This window comes from Pristiophorus japonicus, chromosome 19 (genome assembly GCF_044704955.1).
Source record: "Pristiophorus japonicus isolate sPriJap1 chromosome 19, sPriJap1.hap1, whole genome shotgun sequence".
Taxonomy (NCBI): domain Eukaryota; kingdom Metazoa; phylum Chordata; class Chondrichthyes; family Pristiophoridae; genus Pristiophorus; species Pristiophorus japonicus.
Window position 1 is genome coordinate 97,013,502 of NC_091995.1, and position 23,842 is coordinate 97,037,343.

Here is a 23,842-nt window from a genome sequence, read left to right on the forward strand (position 1 = left end):
CCCTGGATGTTGAGTTCCCAGCCTTGGTCACCCTGGAGCCATGTCGCCGTAATCCCAATTATATCATATTCGCTAATAGCTGCCTGCTCAGTTAATTCGTCCACCTTATTACGAATACTCCTTGCATTGAGGCACAGAGCCTTCAGACTTGTCTTTTAGAATTTTGCTGTAATATGGCCCTTTTTGATTTTTGCCTTGGGTTTCTCTGCCCTCCACTTTTACTTTTCTTCTTTCTATCTTTTGCTTCTGGCCCCATTTTACTTTCATCTGTCTCCCTGCATACATTCCCATCCCCATGCCATATTAGTTTAACCCCTCCCCAACAGCACGAGCAAACAATCACCCCCACCCAGGACATTGGAACCGGTCCTGCCCAGGTGCAGACCGTCCAGTTTGTACTGGTCCCACCTCCTCCAGAACTGGTTCCAATGTCCCAGGAATTTGAATCCCTCCCTCCTGCACCACTCCTCAAGCCATGCATTCATCTTAGCTGTCCTGCTATTTCTACTCTGACACCATATCCACTGGTTCTCCCCTGTCCACTCTACTAGTTACATCCTCAAAAAATTCTAGAAGATTTGTCAAGCATGATTTCCCTTTCATAAATCCATTCTGACTTGGACCGATCCTGTCACTGCTTTCCAACATGCTGCTAAACCTAATCTGTACTCTTTCTAAGGCCTTTACATGTTTCCTGAAGTGTGGTGCCCAGAATTGTCCACAATACTCCAACCAGTGATTTATAACTTTCTAGCATGATCGTTTTGCTTTTATATTCTATTCTTCTATTTATAAACCCTAGTAACTCATATGCTTTTTTAATCAGCTTACCAACTTGCCCGACGCCTTTAAGGATTATATGCACATCAAGGTGTCTCTGCTTATCAACATATTTCAAAATCGTGCCATTTGTACTACACTGTCTTTCCATATTAGTCCTCCCAAAGTGCATCACTTCACACTTCGCATTGAACTCCATCTGTCACACTTCTGCCCATTTCACCATCCTTTCCGTCATACTGAAGCCTATAATTAATAATTATCTTCATCATGATCTACTACTTTGCCAAGTTTCGGATCATCTGCAAACTTTATAATGCTGCTCCCTACACCCGAGTCTAGGTTGTTTGTAAAAATTGAAAAGAGCAATATACCCAAAACTGACCCTTGGGAACACTACTGCAAATCACCTCCCAGTCTGAAAAACATCCATCTATCATCACTCTTTGCTTTCTGTCACCATATCGCCACTTCCCCCTTAATTCCAAATGCTTCCATCTTGTATAAATGTTTAGAGTCAGTGGCAGGTGTTACCTCAGACAATGGCATGATGTGTAGAAGCCTTAAGTTTTAACAGAACTGTGACAGGTATATATAGAACAGTGGCTATGGGGAAAATAGACAGAAGAGGAATCCCTTTAATCAACCATCACACACCTCCCAACGGGTGGCACTGCAACAGAGCTGGGACCAATGTCCTCGTGGGGGAGGGGGGGCGGGGGCAGGGTCAGCTAGTGCTGTTGGGGAGGGTTTAAACTAGCTTGGCAGGGGAATGGGAACCTGAAGATAGATTCAGTAGGGAGGGGAGTAAAGCTGGAATTACAAAGCAAAAATAAAGAAAGTGATTTGAAGGAGAGAGAAAACAAGCAGGAAAAAAGGGTAAAAAAACAAATTTAAAGGCACTTTGTCTAAATGCACATAGCATTTGTAACAAAATAGATGAGTTGACGGCACAAATTGCGACAAATGGGTATGATCTGATAGCCATTACAGAGACGTGGTTGCAAGGTGATCAGGACTGGGAATTAAATATTCAGGAGTACGTGACAATCCGGAAGGACAGACAGAAAGGAAAAGGAGGTGGGGTAGCTCTATTGATAAGAGATGGAATCACTGCAATAGTGAGAAACGATATTGGTTCAAATGATCAGGATGTTGAAACAGTTTAGGTGGAGATAAGGAATAATAAAGGGAAAAGGTCACTGGTGCTCATAGTCTATAGGCCCCCTAACAGTAGCAACTCTGTTGGTCGGAGCATAAACCAGGAAACAGTGGAAGCTTGTAAAAAGGGAACAGCAATAATCATGGGTGATTTTAACCTCCATATTGATTGGACAAATCAAATTGGTCAGGATAGCCTTGAGGAAGAGATCATAGAGTGCAGAAGGGATGGGTTCCTTGAGCAGGGGCAGGCTATCTTAGATCTGGTCCTGTGTAATGAGGCAGGATTAATAAACAATCTCCTAGTAAAGGATCCCCTTGGAATAGCATGGTTGAATTTCAAATTCAGATGCAGGGTGAGAAAGTTGGATCTCAAACCAGCGTATTAAGCTTAAATAAAGGAGACTACAAAGGTATGAGGGCAGAGCTGGCTAAAGTGGACTGGGAAAATAGATTAAAGTGTAGGACGGTTGGTGAACTGTGGTGTACATTTAAGGAGATATTTCAAACGCTCAGAAAAAATATATTCCAGTGAGGAGGAAAGGGTGTAAAAGAAAAGATAGCCATCCGTGGCTAACTAAAGAAATAAAGGAGGGTATCCAATTAAAAACAAGAGCATACAATGTGGCCAAAATCAGTGGAGGACAGAAGATTGGGAATCGTTTAATAGCCAACAAAGAATGATTAAAAAATTATTAAGACAGGGAAGATAGACTATGAAAGTAAACTAGCACGAAATATAAAAACAGATAGCAAGAGTTTCTATTAGGTATATAAAAAGGAAAAGAGTGGCTAGAGTAAATGTTGGTCCCTAAGAGGACGAGACCGGGGACTTAGTAATGGTGAACATGGAGATGGCAGAAACTCTGAACAAATATTTTGTATCAGTCTTTACGGTAGAGGACACTAACAATATTCCAATAGTGGATAGTCAAGGGGCTATAGGGGGGAGGAACTTAACACAATCACTAAGGTACTCAGTAAGATATTGGGACTAAAGGCAGTTAAATCTCCTGGACCTGATGGCTTGTATCCTAGCGTCTTAAGAGAAGTAGCGGCAGGGATAGTGGATGCATTGGTTGTAATTTACCAAAATTCCCTGGATTCTGGGGCGGTCCCAGCAGAATGGAAAATGCAAATGTAACGGTCCTATATAAAAAAGGAAGACGACAAAAAGCAGGAAACTATAGACCAGTTAGCCTAACATCTGTGGTTGGGAAGATATTGGAATCCATTATTAAACAAGCAGTAGCAGTACATTTGGAAAAGCAAAATTCGGTCAGGCAGAGTCAGCATGGATTTATGAAGGGGAAGTCATGCTTGACAAATTTGCTGGAATTCTTTGAGGCTGTAACGAACAGGGTGGATAAAGGGGAACCAGTGGGTGCGGTGTATTTGGACTTCCAGAAGGCATTTGACAAGGTGCCACATTAAAGGATACTGCACAAGATAAACGTTTACGGGTTGGGGGTAATATATTAGCATGGATAGAGGATTGGCTAACTAACAGAAAACAGAGAGTAGGGATAAATGGTTCATTCGCGAGTTGGCAATCAGTAACTAGTGGGGTGTCGCAGGGATCAGTGCTGGGACCCCAACTATTTACAATCTATATTAACGACTTTGAGGAAGGGACCGAGTGTAACGTAGCCAAGTTTGCCGACGATACAAAGATGGGAGGAAAAGCAATGTGTGAGGAGAGCACAAAAATCTGCAAAAGGACAGACAGGCTAAGTGAGTGGGCTGAAATTTGGCAGATGGAATAAAATGTTGGAAAGTGTGAGGTCATGCACTTTGGCAGAAAAAAAATCAAAGAGCAAGTTATTATTAAATGGAGAAAGATTGCAAAATGCTGCAGTACAACGGGACCTGGGGGTCCTGGTGCATGAAACACAAATGGTTAGTATGCACGTACAGCAAGTGATCAGGAAGACCAATGGAATCTTGGCCTTTATTGCAAAGGGATGGAGTATAAAAGCAGGGAGGTCTTGCTCCAGTTATACAGGGTATTGGTGAGGCCACAGCTAGAATACTGCGTACAGTTTTGGTTTCCATATTTACGAAAGGATATACTTGCTTTGGAGGCAGTTCAGAAAAGGTTCACAAGGTTGATTCCAGAGATGAGGGGGTTGACTTATGAGGAAAGATTGAGTAGTTTGGGCCCCTACTCATTGGAAATCAGAAGAATGAGAGGTGATCTTATCGAAATGTATAAGGGGGCTTGACAAGATGGATGCAGAGGATATTTCCACTGATAGGGGGGACTGGAACTAGAGGGCATAATCTTAGAATAAGGGGCCGCCTATTTAAAACTGAGAGGAGAAATTTCTTCTGAGTGTTGTGGATCTGTGGAAGCTGCGTCATTGAATAAATTTAAAGACAGAAATGGACCGTTTCTTAAACGATAATGGAATAAGGGGTTATGGGGAGCGGGCAGGAAAGTGGATCCGAGTCCATGATTGGATCAGCCATGATCGTATTAGGTGGCGGAGCAGGCTCGAGGGGCCGTATGGCCTACTCCTGCTCCTATTTCTTATGTTCTTATCTATGGTTATGGAGGATGCCGATAGGCGAGACTTCCCAGAGCATCTTATTCATCTGTTCGCTCAGCCCAGAGTTCATTTTGCTGATAGTTAGATAAGGAAGGATGGGAGGCTCAAGTGGAGCATAAATGCCAGCATGGACTAGTTGGGTCAAATAGCCTGTTTACATGCTGTAAATTCTATGTATTTCAATTGAAGGATAAGAGTCGGGCACAAATAAGCACAAATGGGTATGATCTGATAGCCATTACAGATACGTGGTTGCAAGGTGACCAGGATTAGAACTAAATATTTAGGGGTATTTGACAATTCGCAAGGACAAACTAAAAGGAAAAGGAGATGGGGTAGCTCTGTTGATCAAGGATGGAATCACTGCAATAGTGAGCAATGATATTGGCTCAAATGATCAGGATGTTGAAACAGATTGGGTGCAAGTAAGGAATAATAAGGGGAAAAAAGTCACTGGTGGGCGTAGTCTATAGTAGCAACTCTGTTGGTCAGAGTATAAGCCAGGAAATAGTGGGGGCTTGTAAAAAGGAAGAGTTCATAGAGTGCATAAGGGACGGGTTCCTTGAGCAGGATGTAACGGAACCAACCAGGGGCAGGCTATCTTAGATCTGATCCTGTGTAATGAGGCAGGATTAATAAACAATCTCCTAGTAAAGAATCTCCGTGGAATGAGTGACCATAGCATGGTTGAATTTCAAATTCAGATGGAGGGTGAGAAAGTTGGATCTCAAACCAGCATACTAAGCTTAAATAAAGGAGACTACAAAGGTATGAGGGCAGAGTTGGCTAAAGTGGACTGGGAAAATAGATTAAAGTGTACGACAGTTGATGAACGGTGGCGTACATTTAAGGAGATATTTTAAACTCTCTGGAAAAATATGTTCCCGTGAGGAGGAATGGGTGTAAAAGAAAAGATAGCCATCTGTGGCTAACTAAAGAAATAAAGGAGGGTATCCAATTAAAAATAAGGGCAGTCAAAGTGGCCAATACTAGTGGGAGGTCAGGGAAGCTTTTAAAAGCCAGCAAAGAATGACTAAAAACATGATTAAGAAAGGGAAGATAAGACTATGAAAGCAAACGAGCACGAAATATAAAAACAGATAGCAGGAGTTTCTATAGGTATATAAAAAGGAAAAGAGTGGCTAAAGTAAATGTTAGAGTACGAGACGAGGGAATTAGTGATGGGGAACATGGAGATGGCAGAAACTCTGAACAAACTATTTTGTATCAGTCTTTACGGTAGAGGACACTAACAATATCCCAACAGTGGATAGCCAATGGGCTATAGAGGGGGAGGAGCTTAACACACACAATCATCATCATCATCATAGGCAGTCCCTCGAAACGAGGATGACTTGCTTCCACACCAAAAAAGGATGAGTTCACAGTTCAATGAAGTACCTAATATTCTAGGTCCTGAACGACAACCTGAAGGGTGGAAGATGCCTGTGCGTGGATTTTTTTTAATATGTGGTGGCTGTTGCACACCAGCCACCACACAGACTTGACAGAGCTAGTGGCAAGGGTTATCCATGACGAATGGAGACCTGCTCTGCTGCACGGACCTAGTGCGCACACATATCGCAGTGTGGGCTGGCCCATGCTTCCCCTGGGTCCCTGGCCCTGAACTCACGCCTCTCCTGGGCCCCGATCACATCCCTCCAAAGTCTCTCACCGCCCCTGCTGTATCTGCCCACGCTCCAATCACCAACTTGGATCTTGATGACGTCACTCTTCGCTTCTGTCACCCTCCTGCACCAGCTCCCTGAAGCAGTATGCCTCCATGTTGCTCCCGGGCCGTTGCACCTTTGCTCCTTTGATGGCCCCGATCTACCATTGGTGTTCTCACGCAGGTCGGGGAGTCCACTAGGGAGATGGTACTCAGTAAGATAATAGGACTAAAGGTGGATAAATCCCCTGGACCTGATGGCTTGCATCCTAGGGTCTTAAGAGAAGTAGCGGCAGGGATAGTGGATGCATTGGTTGTAATTTACCAAAATTCCCTGGATTCTGGAGAGTCGCAGCAGATTGGAAAACTGCAAATGTAACGCCCCTATTTAAAAAAGGAGGCAGACAAAAAGCAGGAAACTATAGACCAGATAGCCTAACATCTGTGATTGGGAAAATGTTGGTGTTTATTTTTAAAGAACCAGTAGCAGGGCATTTGGAAAAGCATAATTCGGTCAGGCAGAGTCAGCATGGATTTATGAAGGGGAAGTCACGTTTGATAAATTTGCTGGAATTCTTTGAGGATGTAATGAACAGGGTGGATAAAGGGGAACCAGTGGATCTGGTGTATTTGGACTTTCAGAAGGCACTTGACAAGGTGCCATATAAAAGGTTACTGCACAAGATAAAAGTTCACGGGGTTGGGGGTAATATATTAGCATGGATAGAGGATTGGCTAACTAACAGAAAACAGAGAGTCGGGATAAATGGTTCATTCTCGGGTTGGCAATCAGTAACTAGTGGGGTGCCGCAGGGATCGGTGTACAATTTACATTAATGACTTGGAAGAAGGGACTAAGTGTAACGTAGCCTACTTGCTGATGATACAAAGATGGGAGGAAAAGCAATGTGTGAGGAGAACACAAAAAAATCTGCAAAAGGACATAGACAGGCTAAATGAATGGGCTAAAATTTAGCAGATGGAGTATAATGTTGGAAAGTGAGAGGTTATGCACTTTGGCAGAAAAAAAATCAAAGAGCAAGTTATTATTTAAATGGAGAAAGATTACAAAGTGCTGCAGTACAGCGGGACCTGGGTGTCCTTGTGCATGAAACACAAAAGATTAGTATGCAGGTACAGCAAGTGATCAGGAAAGCCAATGGAATCTTGGCCTTTATTGCAAAGGGGGATGGAGTATAAAAGCAGGGAAGTCTTGCTACAGTTATACAGGGTATTGATGAGGCCACACCTGGAATACTGCGTACAGTTTTGGTTTCCATATTTACGAAAGGATATACTTGCTTTGGAGGCAGTTCAGAGAAGGTTCACTTGGTTGATTCCGGGGATGAGTGGGTTGACTTATGAGGAAATATTGCGTAGGTTGGGCCTCTACTCATTGGAATTCAGAAAAATGAGAGTTGATCTTATTGAAATGTAGAAGATTATGAGGTGGATGCAAAGAGGATGGGGGAGACTAGAACTATGGGGCATAATCTTAGAATAAGGGGCCGCCCATTTGAAACTGAGATGAGGAGGAATTTCTTCTCAGAGGGTTATAAATCTGTGGAATTCGCTGCCTCAGAGAGCTGTGGAAGCTGGGTCATTGAATAAATTTAAGATAGAAATAGACAGTTTCTTAACCGATAAGGGAATAAGTGGTTATGGGGAACAGGCAGGGAAGTGGACCCGAGTCCATGATCGGATTAGCCATGATAGTATTAAATGGTGGAGCAGGCGCGAGGTGCCCGACGGCCTACTCCTGCTCCTATTTCTTTTGTTCTTAGGTTCTTATGCTGATGGTTATTGGTTTTAATGTCATGTCCTGGAGATGGCCATGTTGTGAGAGGTGCAGATATGAAAACCTCAGTTACACTGCACCTGGAATATTTTCCCCAGGTTCCTGAAGACACATGTACTGGAACATGCTGCTGATCTTTTAGAAGTCTCTAGTTTGATGCCAGTGATGAGATATTCAGAATTTATATAATCATCAATAGGAATTTAAAAGCTTAAAAATGACGGAGTACGTATTACGGCCCCCAGAGCATCGGTTAGCAGAGAGCTAACAGCTAAGCAGAGGCCACTGAGGATAGCTAGGTACTTGTGTCTAAAGTACACCCATATACAACAACAACATGCATTTATAAAACACCTTTAATAAGGTAAAACATCCCAAGGCGCTTCACAGGACCATTCATAGACAAAGTTTGACACTGAGCCACATAAGGATGTATTAGGACAGGTGACCAAAAGCTTGGCCAAAGATGTAGTTTTAAAGAGCATCTTAAAAGGAGGAGAGGCAGAGTTTAGGGAGGGAATTCAAGAGCTTAAGGCCTTGGGAGCTGAAGGCATGGCCGCCAATGGTGGAGCGATAAAAATGGGAATGCGCAAGAGGCCAGAATTGGAGGAGTGCGGAGATCTTGGAGGGTTAGAGGAGGTTCCAGAGATAGGGAGGGGGCGAGGCTATGGAGTGATTTGAAAAGGATGAGAATTTTAAAAGAATTTAAAAAGAGAATTTTAGTGTTCTGCTTGCCCAGACTCAAAAATGTGTGAGGTGGAAATATAATCATGGCTGCCTATTGTAATCACCAGGTATAACTGGAGCATGAACTTTTAGCCTAAGGGTATCACACGGGTGCAGGATCAGTTTACTGAATTTCAGAGGAAAACCCATTGAGATGATAATGACAACATTTTGGATTTTTTGACAAACTAAATGGCCACTATCCCCCCAATGATCAATAATCCTTCCATATTAATTTCTAAAATATTCACATTCCAGCCAAAGGTTATAACAATCAGAATTCATGGAAAGCAATGCTCATTGTGATGGATTCTTCTCACAAAGAGGCTGATCTCAAGGAGAGTCCAATTAAAATTCTTGGGGCCCTAGGCACCAAGAACATTCTGGCATCTCCGCACACCCTTCCCCCAATCCATTAAAACAGAAATGTATAGTCAAATACATGACAAAATAGGCCCATAGATTGACATACTGGATTGATCATAAAAAAAGTCTTGCATATATACAGTGCCTTTCACAATCTCAAGACATCCCAAAGCACTTTACAGCTAATGACGCAATTTTGAAGTGTTGTTAATGTTATAACATAGGAAATCAAAGTAGGAATAATGCAACTCATATCACAATATACTACACTTAAATGAAACTGCCCCCTGGCTTGGGACCCATGTTTGATAGGGGTCCGTGGGCACAGGTTCCGTAGGCCTGTGCGTCAATTTGCCCCAAATCCAGGTACTCAACATCAAATAAAGACATCAGAATGATCTGGGAGGAAGGAGGCACAGAACCTCATCCTGCCTGTGCTGAATAGATGCAATGCAGCTCAACATTTCGGGCAGTAGTGCAGTTTTCTGCAGCACCGAGCAGCAAATCAGCTAATCTGTTGGTTTAAGAGCCATACCTTTAGCTGCTGCACGGCAGTGCTGACAGGACTGTATAATACTGCAGTTCAATTCAAGCCAGCTGGGAAGCTGCATTTCACTCCCCTCCCCGATTCCTTGATGACTTGGCTGCAGTTAGGAACTCGTTTTGTGGTAAGTGATCACTTGCTTACCAAGTGGTTACCAGTATCATTTCATCTAATGGTGAAATGATACTGGTAACCACTTCGTAAGCAGCTGCCCAATGGCTCCCAGTTCCAATGCAGTGGAAACGCCCTCAAAGCTCATCTGATGTCTGAGCAGAGGCACTTCAATGGTTTAGGAGAGCAGTGTCTGTACACTGCCATCCTGGTGGTAGAAACGTTGGCCCTCTGACAGCATGCTTCTTGGCATTTATACTGCAGGCTGAGCTCTAGCTGCAGTCCAAGGCAAGCTAAAATCTACCCACTTCAGTGGTGCGCATTGCAGTGAATGGCAGCAGTGCTACTGCAGTTAAGTGAGAGGTTTGTTGCTGCCAGTGGATGGGGACTAGGGTGAGCCTGGCACCTAGCTCTGATTTTCCTGGGGTGTACTGGACTGCCAACACTCATTGTGTGTGCTCACACATGAACAACGGCCACTTGGGCGAGATACTAGAAAGCGCCACGCCCAGGTGAAAAAGTATCCTAGCAAAGAAAAGGGCAGAAGAAAAAAAAGCAGAACAGTAGTCAGAGAATTTGCTGGGCTCAGGTTTTAGAATTTAAGGAGTTAAACCAACTAAAAGCTGCAACAGTAGGCAACTGTGAGCAGCCCACAGCCCACGTACTACAGTATTATACTGTCCTGTCAGAGCACTTGTAATACAGCAGCTTCTGCCAGCTTCCAGCTTAGAAAGCTAAAGTACCAGCAGAGGTTATGTAGAAGCTGATGATGTCAGCATTTTATCACTATGGTGCCAGTGTTTAGTTCTAGATCTGAGATCCGACGTGCTATTGCCATGGATTCACTATCCACTGGTAATGATTAGGAATCAGACATAAACTGGCTCAGCCCTGCACATATTAAACAGAATTGAAGCTTGCATTGAGGCTAAATCTAACCCATAAATCAAAAAACACATTATAAAATGTCAATAATACGTAGCCGTAGGTCAGGCCACATTTATAACCTGTAACTGAGTCAGTATTTTAGGCGTAAGCCAAAAGCGGATAGTGGGCAGAATAAGGGCAGATGGAGTGGAGGTTGAAGCATAGTTGGGAGCATGGCATAGGTTCTGATATTTGCTCCACTGATAATGAAAACACTAGTAACTGATATATGCACATCAGAACATGGACTTGCATTAAAAGAGAGTCAGTTTTGAAGCTGGATTTTCCAGTTGACGTTATTTTAACAGTGATTGGAAAATCTAGGTCTTGATGTCCAGTTTATATGTTCAGAGATTTTGGACACACTCAGAATCTGGACAGCACTGTATATAATTGGATGTATGGCCCCCAATTTATTGTTGTATTCCAGATTTCATATTGCAAAATTTTCATCTTGGCTTCTACTTATTCCTACTTGGTGTAATTTAAGTTGAATATTTCCAAGCTTTGGCACTGGCCTGTACTTTTCCAATTTGAATTAGATTGGGATGGGGGAAGAAGAAAGGATGGGTGCAGAATTCTGACTCTCAAACATAACTGCCCCTTTTTCTCCAAAAGAGAAGTTAAGGATGAAAATATAATTTCAACCTGGAATCTGGATACCTGGTTCTAATTGTGTGGAATACTATAATTCCCTAAATTTGAACCTTAAACTAATGTGTTCCCCGACATTTTTCACAAAGTAAAAGTAGCTACTGGCAGAGAGTATTTTTGGGGTAATGCACACTTGTATCATCATCATTACCTTCAAATATTCTAATTCCTCATTTACTGTATTGTCAGATTTGTTGGAGCTGGTTTATTGAACTATTGGAGTAATATATTCCATATTTTCCATTTACAGTATAATTGGGCTATCGTGCTGATTATTCCCAGGTTACTGAATTTTCACAGTAATATACTAATTTAATGTATTATTGGAGTAATTATTCCCCAATCACTGCATTATTGGGACTGCATTATTTATAGAGTTATCAGAATAATATACACTTTATTCTATGTATCACAGTAATATGCTTAATTAAAAAAACTAAATCTGAGATTGTGACCTTCAGTGCAACGTTATGCTCAGGCCAGTGTCCAATCTGAAAGAACAAAACCTAGAACTGTGCTGTTGGCTGATTCACATTTAAGTGGTCAAAGATTGAAAATTTCACCCACCACCAATGTTACACTTTGTTAAAATCCCAGAGCTAACTGAACTGTAAAATACATGATCATACCCAACTATCACAATTACAACAACAACTTGTATTTATATAGCACCTTTATGGTAGTGAAACGTCCCAAGGCGCTTCACAGGAGTATTATGAGATAAAAAATTTGACACCGAGCCTCGGAAGGAGAAATCAGGGCAGGTGACCAAAAGCTTGAAGGAGGAAAGAGAGGTAGAGAGGTGGAGAGGTTAAGGTAGGAGTTCCAGAGCTTGGGGCCCAGGCAACAGAAGGCACGGCCACCAATAGGTAAGAGATTATAATCAGGGATGCTCAAGAGGGCAGAATTAGAGCAGCGCAGACATTTCGGGTGGTTGTGGGGCTGGAAGAGATTACGGAGATAGGGAGGGGCGAGGCCATGGAGGGATTTGAAAACAAGGATGAGAATTTTGAAATTGAGGCGTTGCTTAACTGGGAGCCGATGCAGGTCAACGAGCATAGGGGTGATGGGTGAGCAAGACTTGATGCAAGTTAAGACACGGGAAATCGAGTTTTGGATCACCTCTAGTTTGCGTAGGGTAGAATGTGGAGGCCAGCCAGGAATGCGTTAGAATAATCAAGTCAAGAGGTAACAAAGGCATGGATGAGGGCTTCAGCAGCGGATGAGCTGAGGCAGGGGCAGAGACGGGCGATGTTAAGGGTTGAAATAGGCGGTCTTAGTTATGCTGTCGATATGTGGTCGAATATTCATTTCAGGGTCAAAAATGACACCAAGGTTGCGAGCAGTCTGGTTCAGACTCAGACAGGAGTTGGGGAGAGAGCTGGAGTCAGTGGCTAGGGAACAAAGTTTATATCAAGGGCTGAAAATAATGGCTTCGGACTTCCCAATATTCAATTGGAGAACATTTCTGCTCATCCAGAACTGGATGTCGGACAAGCAGTCTGACAACTTAAGAGACCGTGGAGGGGTCGAGGGACGTGGCAGTGAGTAGAGCTGGGTGTCATCAGTATACATAGAAACATAGAAAATAAATGCAGGAGCAGGCCATTCGGAACTTTGAGTCTGCACCACCATTGAATATGATCATGGCTGATCATGCAACTTCAGTACCCATTTCCTGCTTTCTCTCCATACCCTCTGATCCCTTTAGCCGTAAGGGCCACATCTAACTCCATTTTGAATATATCCAATGAACTGGCCTCAACAACTTTCTGTGGTAAAGAATTCCACAAGTTCACAATTCTCTGGGTGAAAAAGTTTCTCCTCATCTATATGGCTTACCCCTTATCCTTAGACTGTGTCCCCTGGTTCTGGACTTCCCCAACATCGGAAACATTCTTCCTGCATCTAACCTGTCCAATCCCGTCAGAATTTTATATGTTTCTATGAGATCCCCTCTCATTCTTCTAAATTCCAGTGAATATAAGCCTAGTCGATCCAGTCTTTCTTCATATGTCAGTCCTGTCATCCCGGGAATCAGTCTGGTGAACCTTCGCTGTACTCCCTCAATAGCAAGAATGTCCTTCCTCAGATTAGGAGACCAAAACTGCACACAATACTCAAGATGTCTCACCAATGCCCTGTACAACTGCAGCAAGACCGCCCTGCTCCTATACTCAAATCCTCTCGCTATGAAGGCCAACGTGCCATTTGCTTTCTTTACTGCCTGCTGTACCTGTATGCCTACTTTCAATGACTGATGTACCATGACACCCAGGTCTCATTGCACCTCCCCTTTTACTAATCTGTCACCATTCAGATAATAATCTGCCTTCCTGTTTTTGCCACCAAAGTGGATAACTTCACACTTATCCACATTATACTGCATCTGCCAAACATTTGCCCACTCACCTAACCTGTAGCCTCTTAGCATCCTCCTCACAGCTCACACTGTCACCCAGCTTAGTGTCACCTGCAAACTTGGAGATATTACATTCAATTCCTTTGTCTAAATCATTAATATATATTGTAAATAGCTGGGGTCCCAGCATTGAACTTTGCGACACCCCACTAGTCACTGCCTGCCATTCTGAAAAGGACCGGTTTATTCCCACTCTTTGCTTCCTGTCTGCCAACCAGTTCTCTATTCACGTCAGTACATTACCCCCGATCCCATGTGCCTTAATTTTGCACACTAATCTCCTGTGTGGGACCTTGTCAAAAGCCTTTTGAAAGTCCAAATACACCACATCCACTGGTTCTCCCTTATTCACTCTACTAGTTACATCCTCAAAAAATTCTAGAAGATTTGTCAAGCATGATTTCCCTTTCATAAATCCATGCTGACTTGGACCGATTCTGTCACTGCTTTCCAAATGCGCTGCTATTTCATCTTTAATAATTGATTCCAGCATTTTCCCCACTATCGATGTCAGGATAACCAATCTATAATTCACTGCTTTCTCTCTCCCTTTTTAAAAAAAAAAGTGGAAACTGATGCTATGTTTTCCACATTACCAAATAAAAGCTATATTGCTAATAAAAAATGACACATTCCAGGTGTAGACAGCATCAGTCAGGAGATCGATACAGATGAGGAAGGCCATTCAGCCAATCCTAGCACTAGAACTCTCGTCTCCCCAATCGCTGAATCAATTATTCCATGGCTTTTCCCTCTACGACACTCCCCTGAGGTTTATTCCACGTGCTGTTCTCTGTTTGTATACAGAACTTCTTCACATGAGTCCTAAATTTGCCTGTCAAGTTTGAACCTGCTTCTTTGTCTTAAACTTACCTTGCAGTAACAGGCTATGATTTGATAGTAAAAATGTAGCTTTTATTTTGTTACAAGTTTTCAAAATAAAATTGGAATTGCAAACCTTAGTGAGTGTAGCAGATACAACATTTGCTGAAGTACAAACTGCACTGCTGCCATCATGTTCAGTTTCCAGGGGGCCAGCAGAGGTAAAAAAAATGTCCAAGGTGTCCAGCCTGTCTATAAAATTCCCCAAAGGAGACTCCAATAACCCATTAAAATGTAACATAAGCAGTGTACCCAACACCTCCATCAGCACACGCAGTAAACACACAAAGGATATTGGACAGTTCGCTGCAAAGCATCCAGCCAAGGGGTTCAAGCAACAACACAAACAGAGTGTGAAAATTGAATGGTTTGTTCATCAGCCATACCCCAAGATCCTACTTCTATTCAGTGTAAAATAATGGATTCAATGATTAGGAGGGTACTGGAGGATTTTTGCACTGCAATAAACTAGTTCATAGCAATCAGCATGGATTCCGAAGGAGGAATTTACTGCCTGACTAACTTGCTCAATTTCTTTGAAGAAGTGACAGACCAAGTGGGAAGCCCTAGGATGTGGAATATCTAGACTTCCAAAAGGCATCTGACAAAGTTCCATATGAAAGGCTACTGGTTAAATTCAAAGCACTAAGATTGAGGACAAACCTGGATGGATAAAAAAACACTGAGTACTGATTAGAGGAGTTATATCTGGGTGGGGGTGTGGTGGATGTTGGAGAAGTATGGAATGTGGGGGTGGGGGCACAGCTCGGTGTCGGGACCGCTGCGGTTTTTAATTTACATAAATGATCTGGGTTCACAAAGTCAATGCAAAGTAGGCAGTGGGTTCAAAGCAAGCAGCTCAGAAATTACATAATTAATTGGATGGAATATGTATGTGGAAGAAAAATGGCAGATGAAATTTAATGTAGAAGAACGAACTTGCATTGATATTGCAATTTTCAGGATGTCCCAAAGCACTCCACAGCCAATTACGTACTTTTGAATCATAGTTACTGCTTTTTTTGGTAGTCATACATGGCAGACAATTTATGCATAGCAAGTTCCCACACAAAGCAATGAGATAAATGACCAGTTAATCTGTTTTAATTATGTTTGATTGAGGGATAAATATTGGTCAGCAAACCAGGAGAACTCCCCCTTTTCTTCAAATAGTGCCATAGGATCTTTTGTGTCCATCTGTGAGGGAAGAAGGGGGCTCGGTTTAACTTCTCATCTGAAAGACGGCACCTTTGACAGTGCAGCACTTCCTCAGTACTACACTGAAGTATCAGCCTAGATAATGTATGCAAGTTTCTAGACTGGGACTTGAACCCACACCCTTCTGAATCAACAGGTGAGAGCGCTACTACTGAGCCAAGGCTGACATCTAGATAAAGTACTGTACATAAGCATAAAAAAAAGAAATGGCATATACTCCATAAATAGCATAGAAAGGGCCATGGCTAAGACAGAAGAGACCGAGAAGTCTTAAGAGATTCAAAGCTCAACGTGGCCAACAATGGATGGATGAACTAAGATCATCATCCGTAACAGCTTGTGAAGACCTTATTACAGCCGTCAGCCTAGCAGGACTCTGACTATTTGGGGCCCCATGTGGCTCAGTGGGCAAATGCAGCACCTGGTGGATACTGTGCCCTACATACCCAAATGTAGAGATTCCATTCTCAGTCAGTGCTAAATTAGTTGCTCAACTGGTGCAGAGGTAAGGATGCTACAACTGGCAGCAGCCCCCTGATGAGGACAGGCTTCTCATCACTGATCGTTTTCCAAAAACTCCTGCTGGAAAGTTTGTGGTGGGAAATAAGGTCAACAGAATCAGGATTGGCTGTGATGCTACTTATCGTTAAATAGACTGCCAACGCTCATTTTCTAGGCACACATCATGAATGGTCACTATGTGAGATACTGGAGAACAGCTGCCACCCACTGTACCCAGAGACAGCACCTTCAGAAGACAAGTGGAGAAAACAGGAGTGCATAAAAGTAGACTGTGGATTGATGCCAAGTGACAGAAGATTTCAGGTTGTCAGGTTATGATGCTGGACCCTGGAGGATACCCAGATTACATTTTAGATAATGAAACATTCACCACAATGTCGAGATTCCATTCCCAGTTGGTGCTAACCCCACATAGTGTGTAAAAGACACGGAACAGGATAGAATTAAAAGAAGACAGTGACAGGATAGGATATAAAGGGACAAGATGGCGTGGGATATACTGATTAAAATTCCCATCATTTGATACTAAGCTATGATTGCTCCTCAGCACAACTGGCCCTTAAACACAAGAGGAAGCTGAAGCAAACATTACACTTCAACAAACTAAGAGAGAAATCTGATCATCACAGGTCAGTGCAAGGGGCAGGGGATTCAGAATCAGATATATTTGAAATGACCAGATCAATTCCCAACAAAGTATTTATTATTTCACTGCACTCTCAATATTACAAAAGACAAAATATGAAAACATTTAATAATAAAGCTAATGTTATCTCCTTAAATAAAAAAATCTTGTGGCAAGTTCTTCCAAAAATATCCACATGGATTTTTTGTTTTTAAATTACAAGTTAATAGTTAATGAAACTGCATCCAGATAAAGAGCTATTTGTGTGGCCCTCGTGTCAGGAATACAACTTACTACATTACATTGCATCTATATGCTCATTTTGGCGTTGGGAAAAGTACCAGAAAAGTTTTGAAAGTTTTTCTGTTGTTTTGTGTTCGAACAAGGAAAGAGATCCCGTCACATTGGCGGCTCAGATTTCGCTTAGCCAGCTCTTCCACCGCTCCCTCCCCTCCCCTCCCCTCGCGGACGGGTATACAAGAATACTCTTTAAAAACTTAATAATTCAAATAAAACAAAGCGATACTTACAAATCGTAAATACTTGACGAGTAGAGGTACAAATCTCGGATCCTGGTCTGGTTTGCACAACCCTTTGTGTTACATTTTAAACAAACTCTGTCGGGTGAACAAACGCGTTTTGCTTCCTCTCCCTAAATAAAAATATCAGATAAGAGAAAAGGAGTTTATGATGTATTTAACCATCAACTCTCAAGCTGTAAGTTCCAGAGAGATGGAGCTGAGATTTATTTCTTAAATGCGGAAGTTCGGGCACAAAAATGTCAGAAATGAGAGCGATCCCGAGCCTCCCACATTTCTGCCTTTGTCTTAGCAAAGCAACAACTGGGAGCGAAGAAAGTTTGAGTGAAGCCAAACTTACCTTTAATAAACGGAGAGGCAGCTCGCCGGGAGCCGGCACAACCTAGTCGCTTTTGGGGGGCTCTCTGCTGCCTTTTTCCAAGCTGGATTTTTGGAGATGAAGTATTTTGGAAGCTGGGTGACAGGTTCAGGAAAAATTTCAGGAATGAGCGGCTGGAATGAAATGAACGCGATGAGTCAGTGGAGGAGGAGCTGCCGGCTTCACCTACCCTTCTCGGGGAGAATTTCACTTTCTAATTCACTAAAAAGCCACACACTTGAAGAGAAGAGGAATCCCATATTAAAAGTCGACGTTCCTGCTGAGGATTTGTGAGTTTAATGTCAATTTATTGGGATTTTCTAAGGATTGAATGGGATTAACACAAAAATATGCCCAGAATGTTGGATGAGAGTCTATTTTCTCCTTACTGGGTGGAAACTTGGGCGCCGGGTTTACAGGTTGCTGTGAGCGAGAGGGAATGAGGCATGGCAGTGAAAGGAGAGAGAAAATGAAATGTAGCTATCAGAAACTAAACGTGAATCCTCTCCCAAAGGCCTCGACCCAGAAGCTCAGTTTAGGGGCCCATTCTTCAAGTGTCAGCCCAGAGAGGCTATTTGAAAAAAATTACATTGCATCCATTTTTACCTACCTCTTAAGTAATAGCCCAGCCTTTCTGAAACAACACTCACTCAATGAGGGCAGACAAAGATTTAGTGGTGGGTCATTAGCATTGTATCCTCCCAAATAAACTCCCTCAGTTGCTGACAATTACCATCTCACCCCACACATGAAAAATAATAACTGGGCCATATACAGGACCTGTAGTCCACATGACTGAAACCAGGAATGTTAGAGAGAGAGAGAAACAGGGATAAAGCTGTATAGGACTATGGTCAAGCTGCACTTGGAGAACTGTGCACAGGTCTCCATGGACTATGTACAGTAGGCACCTCAAAGCACTGGAGAAGTACCAGCAACGCTGCCTCTGCAAAATCCTGCAAATCCATTGGTAGGATAGGTGCACCATCGTCAGCATTCTCGCTCAGGCCAGCATTGAGGCATTGAGGCATTGACCACGCTCGATCAGCTCCGATGGAAGGGCCACATTGTCCGCATACCAATTCCACACTCCCGAAACGAGCACTCTATTCTGAGCTATATCATGGCAGGCGAGTTCCAGGAGGGCAGAGAAAGCTCTTCAAGGACACCCGCAAAGCTTCCTTGAAAAAATGTAACATCCCCACCGACTCTTGGGAATCCCTGGCCCAAGAAACATCTGAAAAGGCGGCGAACACTTCGAGTCTCTTCGCTGGGAGTATGCGGAAGCCAAGCGCAAACAGCGGAAGGAGCGTTCGACAAATCAAGCACCCCACCACCCGTCCCTCCAACCACTATCTGCCCCACCTGTGACAGAGATTGTAGATCCCGCATTGGTCTCATCAGTCACCTTAGAACTAATTAGCATGGAAGCAATTCATCCTCGACTCCGGGCGACTGCCAAAGAAGAAGGTGGTACTATGAAAGGACATAGAAGCACTGGAGAAAGTGCAAAAAAGATTTACACGAGGTACCAGAACTGCAACATTACAGCTGTTGGGAAATATTGAACAGTTTGGGTTTTTTACTTTAGAAAAGAGAAGACTTAATGGAGAACTGATAGAGATCTTTAAAAGTATGAATGGTTTGGACAGGGTAGATGTGGAGAGAATGTTTCCATTTGTGGGAGAATCCAAAACTAGGGCCATAAATAAAAGATAATTACTAATAAATCCAGTGGGAAAATACGGAGAAATGTCTTTACTCAGAGTGGTTAGCATGTTGAACTCGCTACTACAGGAAACTTTTCAAGTACATGAGAAAAGGGAATTGAAAGGTATGCTGAAAGGCTGAGATGACAGAGATTGAATGGGAGAAGATTCATGTGGCGCATAAAGACTTTCTATGTCATTTTATATAAAAACAACTGTCCCCTAGACAGTCTGAGAGTCAGAGATAATCAGATCGGTAGGGCAGAAGACTGACTGATGAGTTTAAAAAGTATCCTTTCCAAAAAACTCTAAACTTTACTAGAAGATTTTACAATGCTAAAATATGTAAAAGAGTAACAGAATATATCTTTGTCACTTCTCAAGATTTCCCACTTCCGTTGAAATGAAAGAAAGACTTACATTCATATAGTGCCTTTCACGACCACCAAATGTCTCAAAACGCTTTACAGCCAATGAAGTTCTTTTGGAGCATAATTATTGTTGTAATGTGGGAAACACAGCAGTACAGCAAGCTCCCACACACAGCAGTGTGATAATGGCCAGATAATCGTTTTTTTAGTGATGTGGATTGAGGGATAAATATTAGTCAGGACACCAGGGAGAACTCCCCAGCTCGTCTTCGAAATAGTGACATGGGACCTCGGTTTAACGTCTCATCAAATGAGCAGAAAACATGCAGGAAAACTAAAACCTGATGCAGTTCTTCCTCTTTCAGCAAAGTGATCAGCCATGAACTCATTGAATGGCGGTGCAGGCTAGAAGGGCTGAATGGCCTGCTCCTGCACCTATTTTCTATGTTTCTATGTGATCTGAGAATAAAACAGCATGTTGAAAATGCAAAAGAAATTTGTTTTTGAAAATTATACAACATTATTTAAAAAGATCCCCAAACAATGTGAGAAAAGAGCCCTTTCATTCAGCTTCAGTCAGATAGGGGTATTTATCAAATGGGGGAAAAAGGAAAGATACACAAAAGTGGAGCTAAAAGAGGAAGTGGAATATTGGGAGATACAGACAGAAATGGAATTATTAAATATGCTAAAGAGAAAGAAATGGAGAACAAAGAAAAGATAATAGAAAGAACAAAGGATAAAAAGTGATTAGAAATAAGGGAACAGGGTACATTTTAAGGAGAGAGAAGGTTTCTGAATGGGAGAATTGAAAGAAAGGTCATACACAGCAACTTGATAACTGGAGCAGTTGAACTGCAGGTAGGCCTTGAGTTTGGGTTCCAGAGCTACTGTCACTCACTCACTTGCATGGATTGCCTGAGCTCAGTTACATTTCAGCCAGACCACTGGAGGGAGTAGCAGGTGGCAGTTAAAAAATCAAGAGAGCGGATAGGAAGAAGTGAAAGGAGAGTTAGCCAGGTAAATGTGCACTGTTCCATACATGATAGAAAATCAATAGCTTTACTGGAAATTCAACTTTTATTTTTCCTGCAATAGTCTCAGGAAATGCCAGCCCAAGCCTCCAATAATATTCAATAACCTTGGGCCAGTCTCGAACAGGACGTGTCTCACATAGGCCAGTCTCACACAGGACCAAAACTGTACACAATACTCCAGGTGTGGCCTCACCAAGGCCCTGTACAACTGTAGTAACACCTCCCTGCCCCTGTACTCAAATCCACTCGCTATGAAGGCAACATGCCATTTGCTTTCTTAACCGCCTGCTGTATCTGCATACCAACCTTCAATGACTGATGTACCATGACACCCAGGTCTCGTTGCATCTCCCCTTTTCCTAATCTGTTACCATTCAGATAATAGTCTGTCTCTCTGTTTTTACCACCAAAGTGGATAACCTCACATTTATCCACATTATACTTCATCTGCCAAGCATTTGCCCACTCAACTAACCTATCCAAGTCACTCTGCAGCCTCATAGCATCTTCCTCGCAGCTCACACTGCCACCCAACTTAGTGTCATCCGCAAATTTGGAGATACTACATTTAATCCCCTCGTCTAAATCATTAATGTACAGTGTAAACAGCTGGGGCCCCAGCACAGAACCTTGCGGTACCCCACTAGTCACTGCCTGCCATTCTGAAAAGTACCCATTTACTCTTACTCTTTGCTTCCTGTCTGCCAACCAGTTCTCAATCCACGTCAGCACGCTACCCTCAATCCCATGTGCTTTAACTTTGCACATTAACCTCTTGTGTGGGACCTTGTCAAAAGCCTTCTGAAAGTCCAAATGCACCACATCAACTGGTTCTCCCTTGTCCACTCTACTGGAAACATCCTCAAAAAATTCCAGAAGATTTGTCAAGCATGATTTCCCTTTCACAAATCCATGCTGACTTGGTCCTATCATGTCACCTCTTTCCAAATGCGCTGCTATGACATCCTTAATAATTGATTCCATCATTTTACCCACTACCGATGTCAGGCTGACTGGTCTGTAATTCCGTTTTCTCTCTCTCTCCTTTTTTAAAAAGTGGGGTTACATTGGCTACCCTCCACTCGATAGGAACTGATCCAGAGTCGATGGAATGTTGGAAAATGACTGTCAATGCATCCGCTATTTCCAAGGCCACCTCCTTAAGTACTCTGGGATGCAGATCATCAGGCCCTGGGGATTTATCGGCCTTCAATCCCATCAATTTCCTCAACACAATTTCCCGACTAATAAGGATTTCCCTCAGTTCCTCCTTCTTACTAGACCCTCTGACCCCTTTTATATCCGGAAGGTTGTTTGTGTCCTCCTTAGTGAATACCGAACCAAAGTACTTGTTCAATTGGTCTGCCATTTCTTTGTTCCCCGTTATGACTTCCCCTGATTCTGACTGCAGAGGACCTACGTTTGTCTTTACTAACCTTTTTCTCATTACATATCTATAGAAACTTTTGCAGTCCGTCTTAATGTTCCCTGCAAGCAACTCCACTTCTCAAATTGCCCTAAGTTTTGTAGAAGTATTATATAAAATATGGATAGAATGCATGAGTTTAAAATAGGGCCTGATTTACATCTGTGCACTCTGGTCCATTATCCCCCACCCATTTTCATTTGGTCTTCATTCTGTCATGTGCAACGCCTTAGTAGATCAATTAATATCTACTCATTACAATAAATACCTAATATCCTTTACTCTATAATCGAAATCCCTGCAATTGACACGAGATAAAGGACATGGGCAAATCAGATCACTTAGTCGCCTTTTACATGATTTGCTGTTTGATCTCTTTGTGTGTATGGTTGTTGCTAGGAGACCTGTTGAGTCCCTCCTCTGTCACGTCAAGCCTGGCCTGGATGGGAGGCGAGATCAGCAGAGGCAGGGGACGGGCTGGAGCCGCAGCTTCTGATTCTGGAACCCAGACCAAGGTGCATCATTCAAACCCGGAGAACAGGCACGCGAAAGCTGAGGGAAACAGACACTTGTGTACCTCTAGTAACTCTCTTGCTGGACAAGCAATGATGCTGTATGTGGCTCTATTTCTCTGCCTGCCCTTCTTCGCCACAGCCGCTCCTGCCGCTCTGGTAAGTGAAGGGGAAGCCGGGAATAAGGATTTTTCTGATGGACACAGAGAAGACGGCGGGACAGAAAGAGGTGAGCCAGAGAGGTTTCAATCAACCTACTGTTTCTGTGAAATAGATATATTAATAATGTAGATATATCGCTGTGAAGGTCAAGGGTGAGGATGCTGAGATTGCTGTGGGGTGTAAGGAGGATGAAGGATCAGGGCTGTAATGTCTCCTCAGTGGAGTACCATTTGCTCAGTATATAATTACATCTATCGTCATCCTGTGGGTATAAATCAAAAGCAACAAAATTTGCCTCAGGAGTGAAATAACAATTACAATTAAAATCAAAACCAAAGACTTCACATACAGCAGAGTGATTTAGGTAACATTTGAAAAGGGGGAGTGAATCAGTCTCTATACTATAAATAATATTATAGTACAAATCCATTGAAAGCAGAACAATCAGTTTCTGGTTTTGGCAGTCATGGTTAATGGTTGCAAGGTGTTTACTCCCAAATTGCTGCTGTGGTTAACCCTAGTGTACTGCTTCTATGTTAAGTATATTTTGTTTTAATTTGAATTTAATTTAAGTGCTTTAACTTATCCATTTTTATTTTGTTTTACAGATATGGGGAAGGAGGGCATCATTTCCACTGAGAGGGCCCCTGCAGTTGGTTATCAGCCTTGTTGGAATCGTTTATTGCCTCAAGCCTCCCAGCCATTTCCCTTGATCACACCACGAGTGATCATTTTCAGTTAAACTGTTGACAAAAAACTCCACTTTATGAC

The 23,842-nt window shown here is 42.7% G+C and overlaps 1 protein-coding gene across 2 annotated transcripts in view; it reads right to left on the bottom strand.

Moving 5' to 3' along the window:
- LOC139230084 (transcriptional enhancer factor TEF-1-like) overlaps window positions 1-23,842 on the bottom strand; it is a 218,683-nt gene that overhangs the window by 90,453 nt on the left and 104,388 nt on the right. For both annotated transcript variants that reach the window (XM_070861888.1, XM_070861889.1), the window contains exons 2-3: window positions 17,837-17,988; window positions 17,488-17,609 (exon numbers count right to left, since the gene is read on the bottom strand). The gene's annotated coding sequence lies outside the window, so the exon portion shown is untranslated. The remainder of the gene's footprint in view (window positions 1-17,487; window positions 17,610-17,836; window positions 17,989-23,842) is intronic.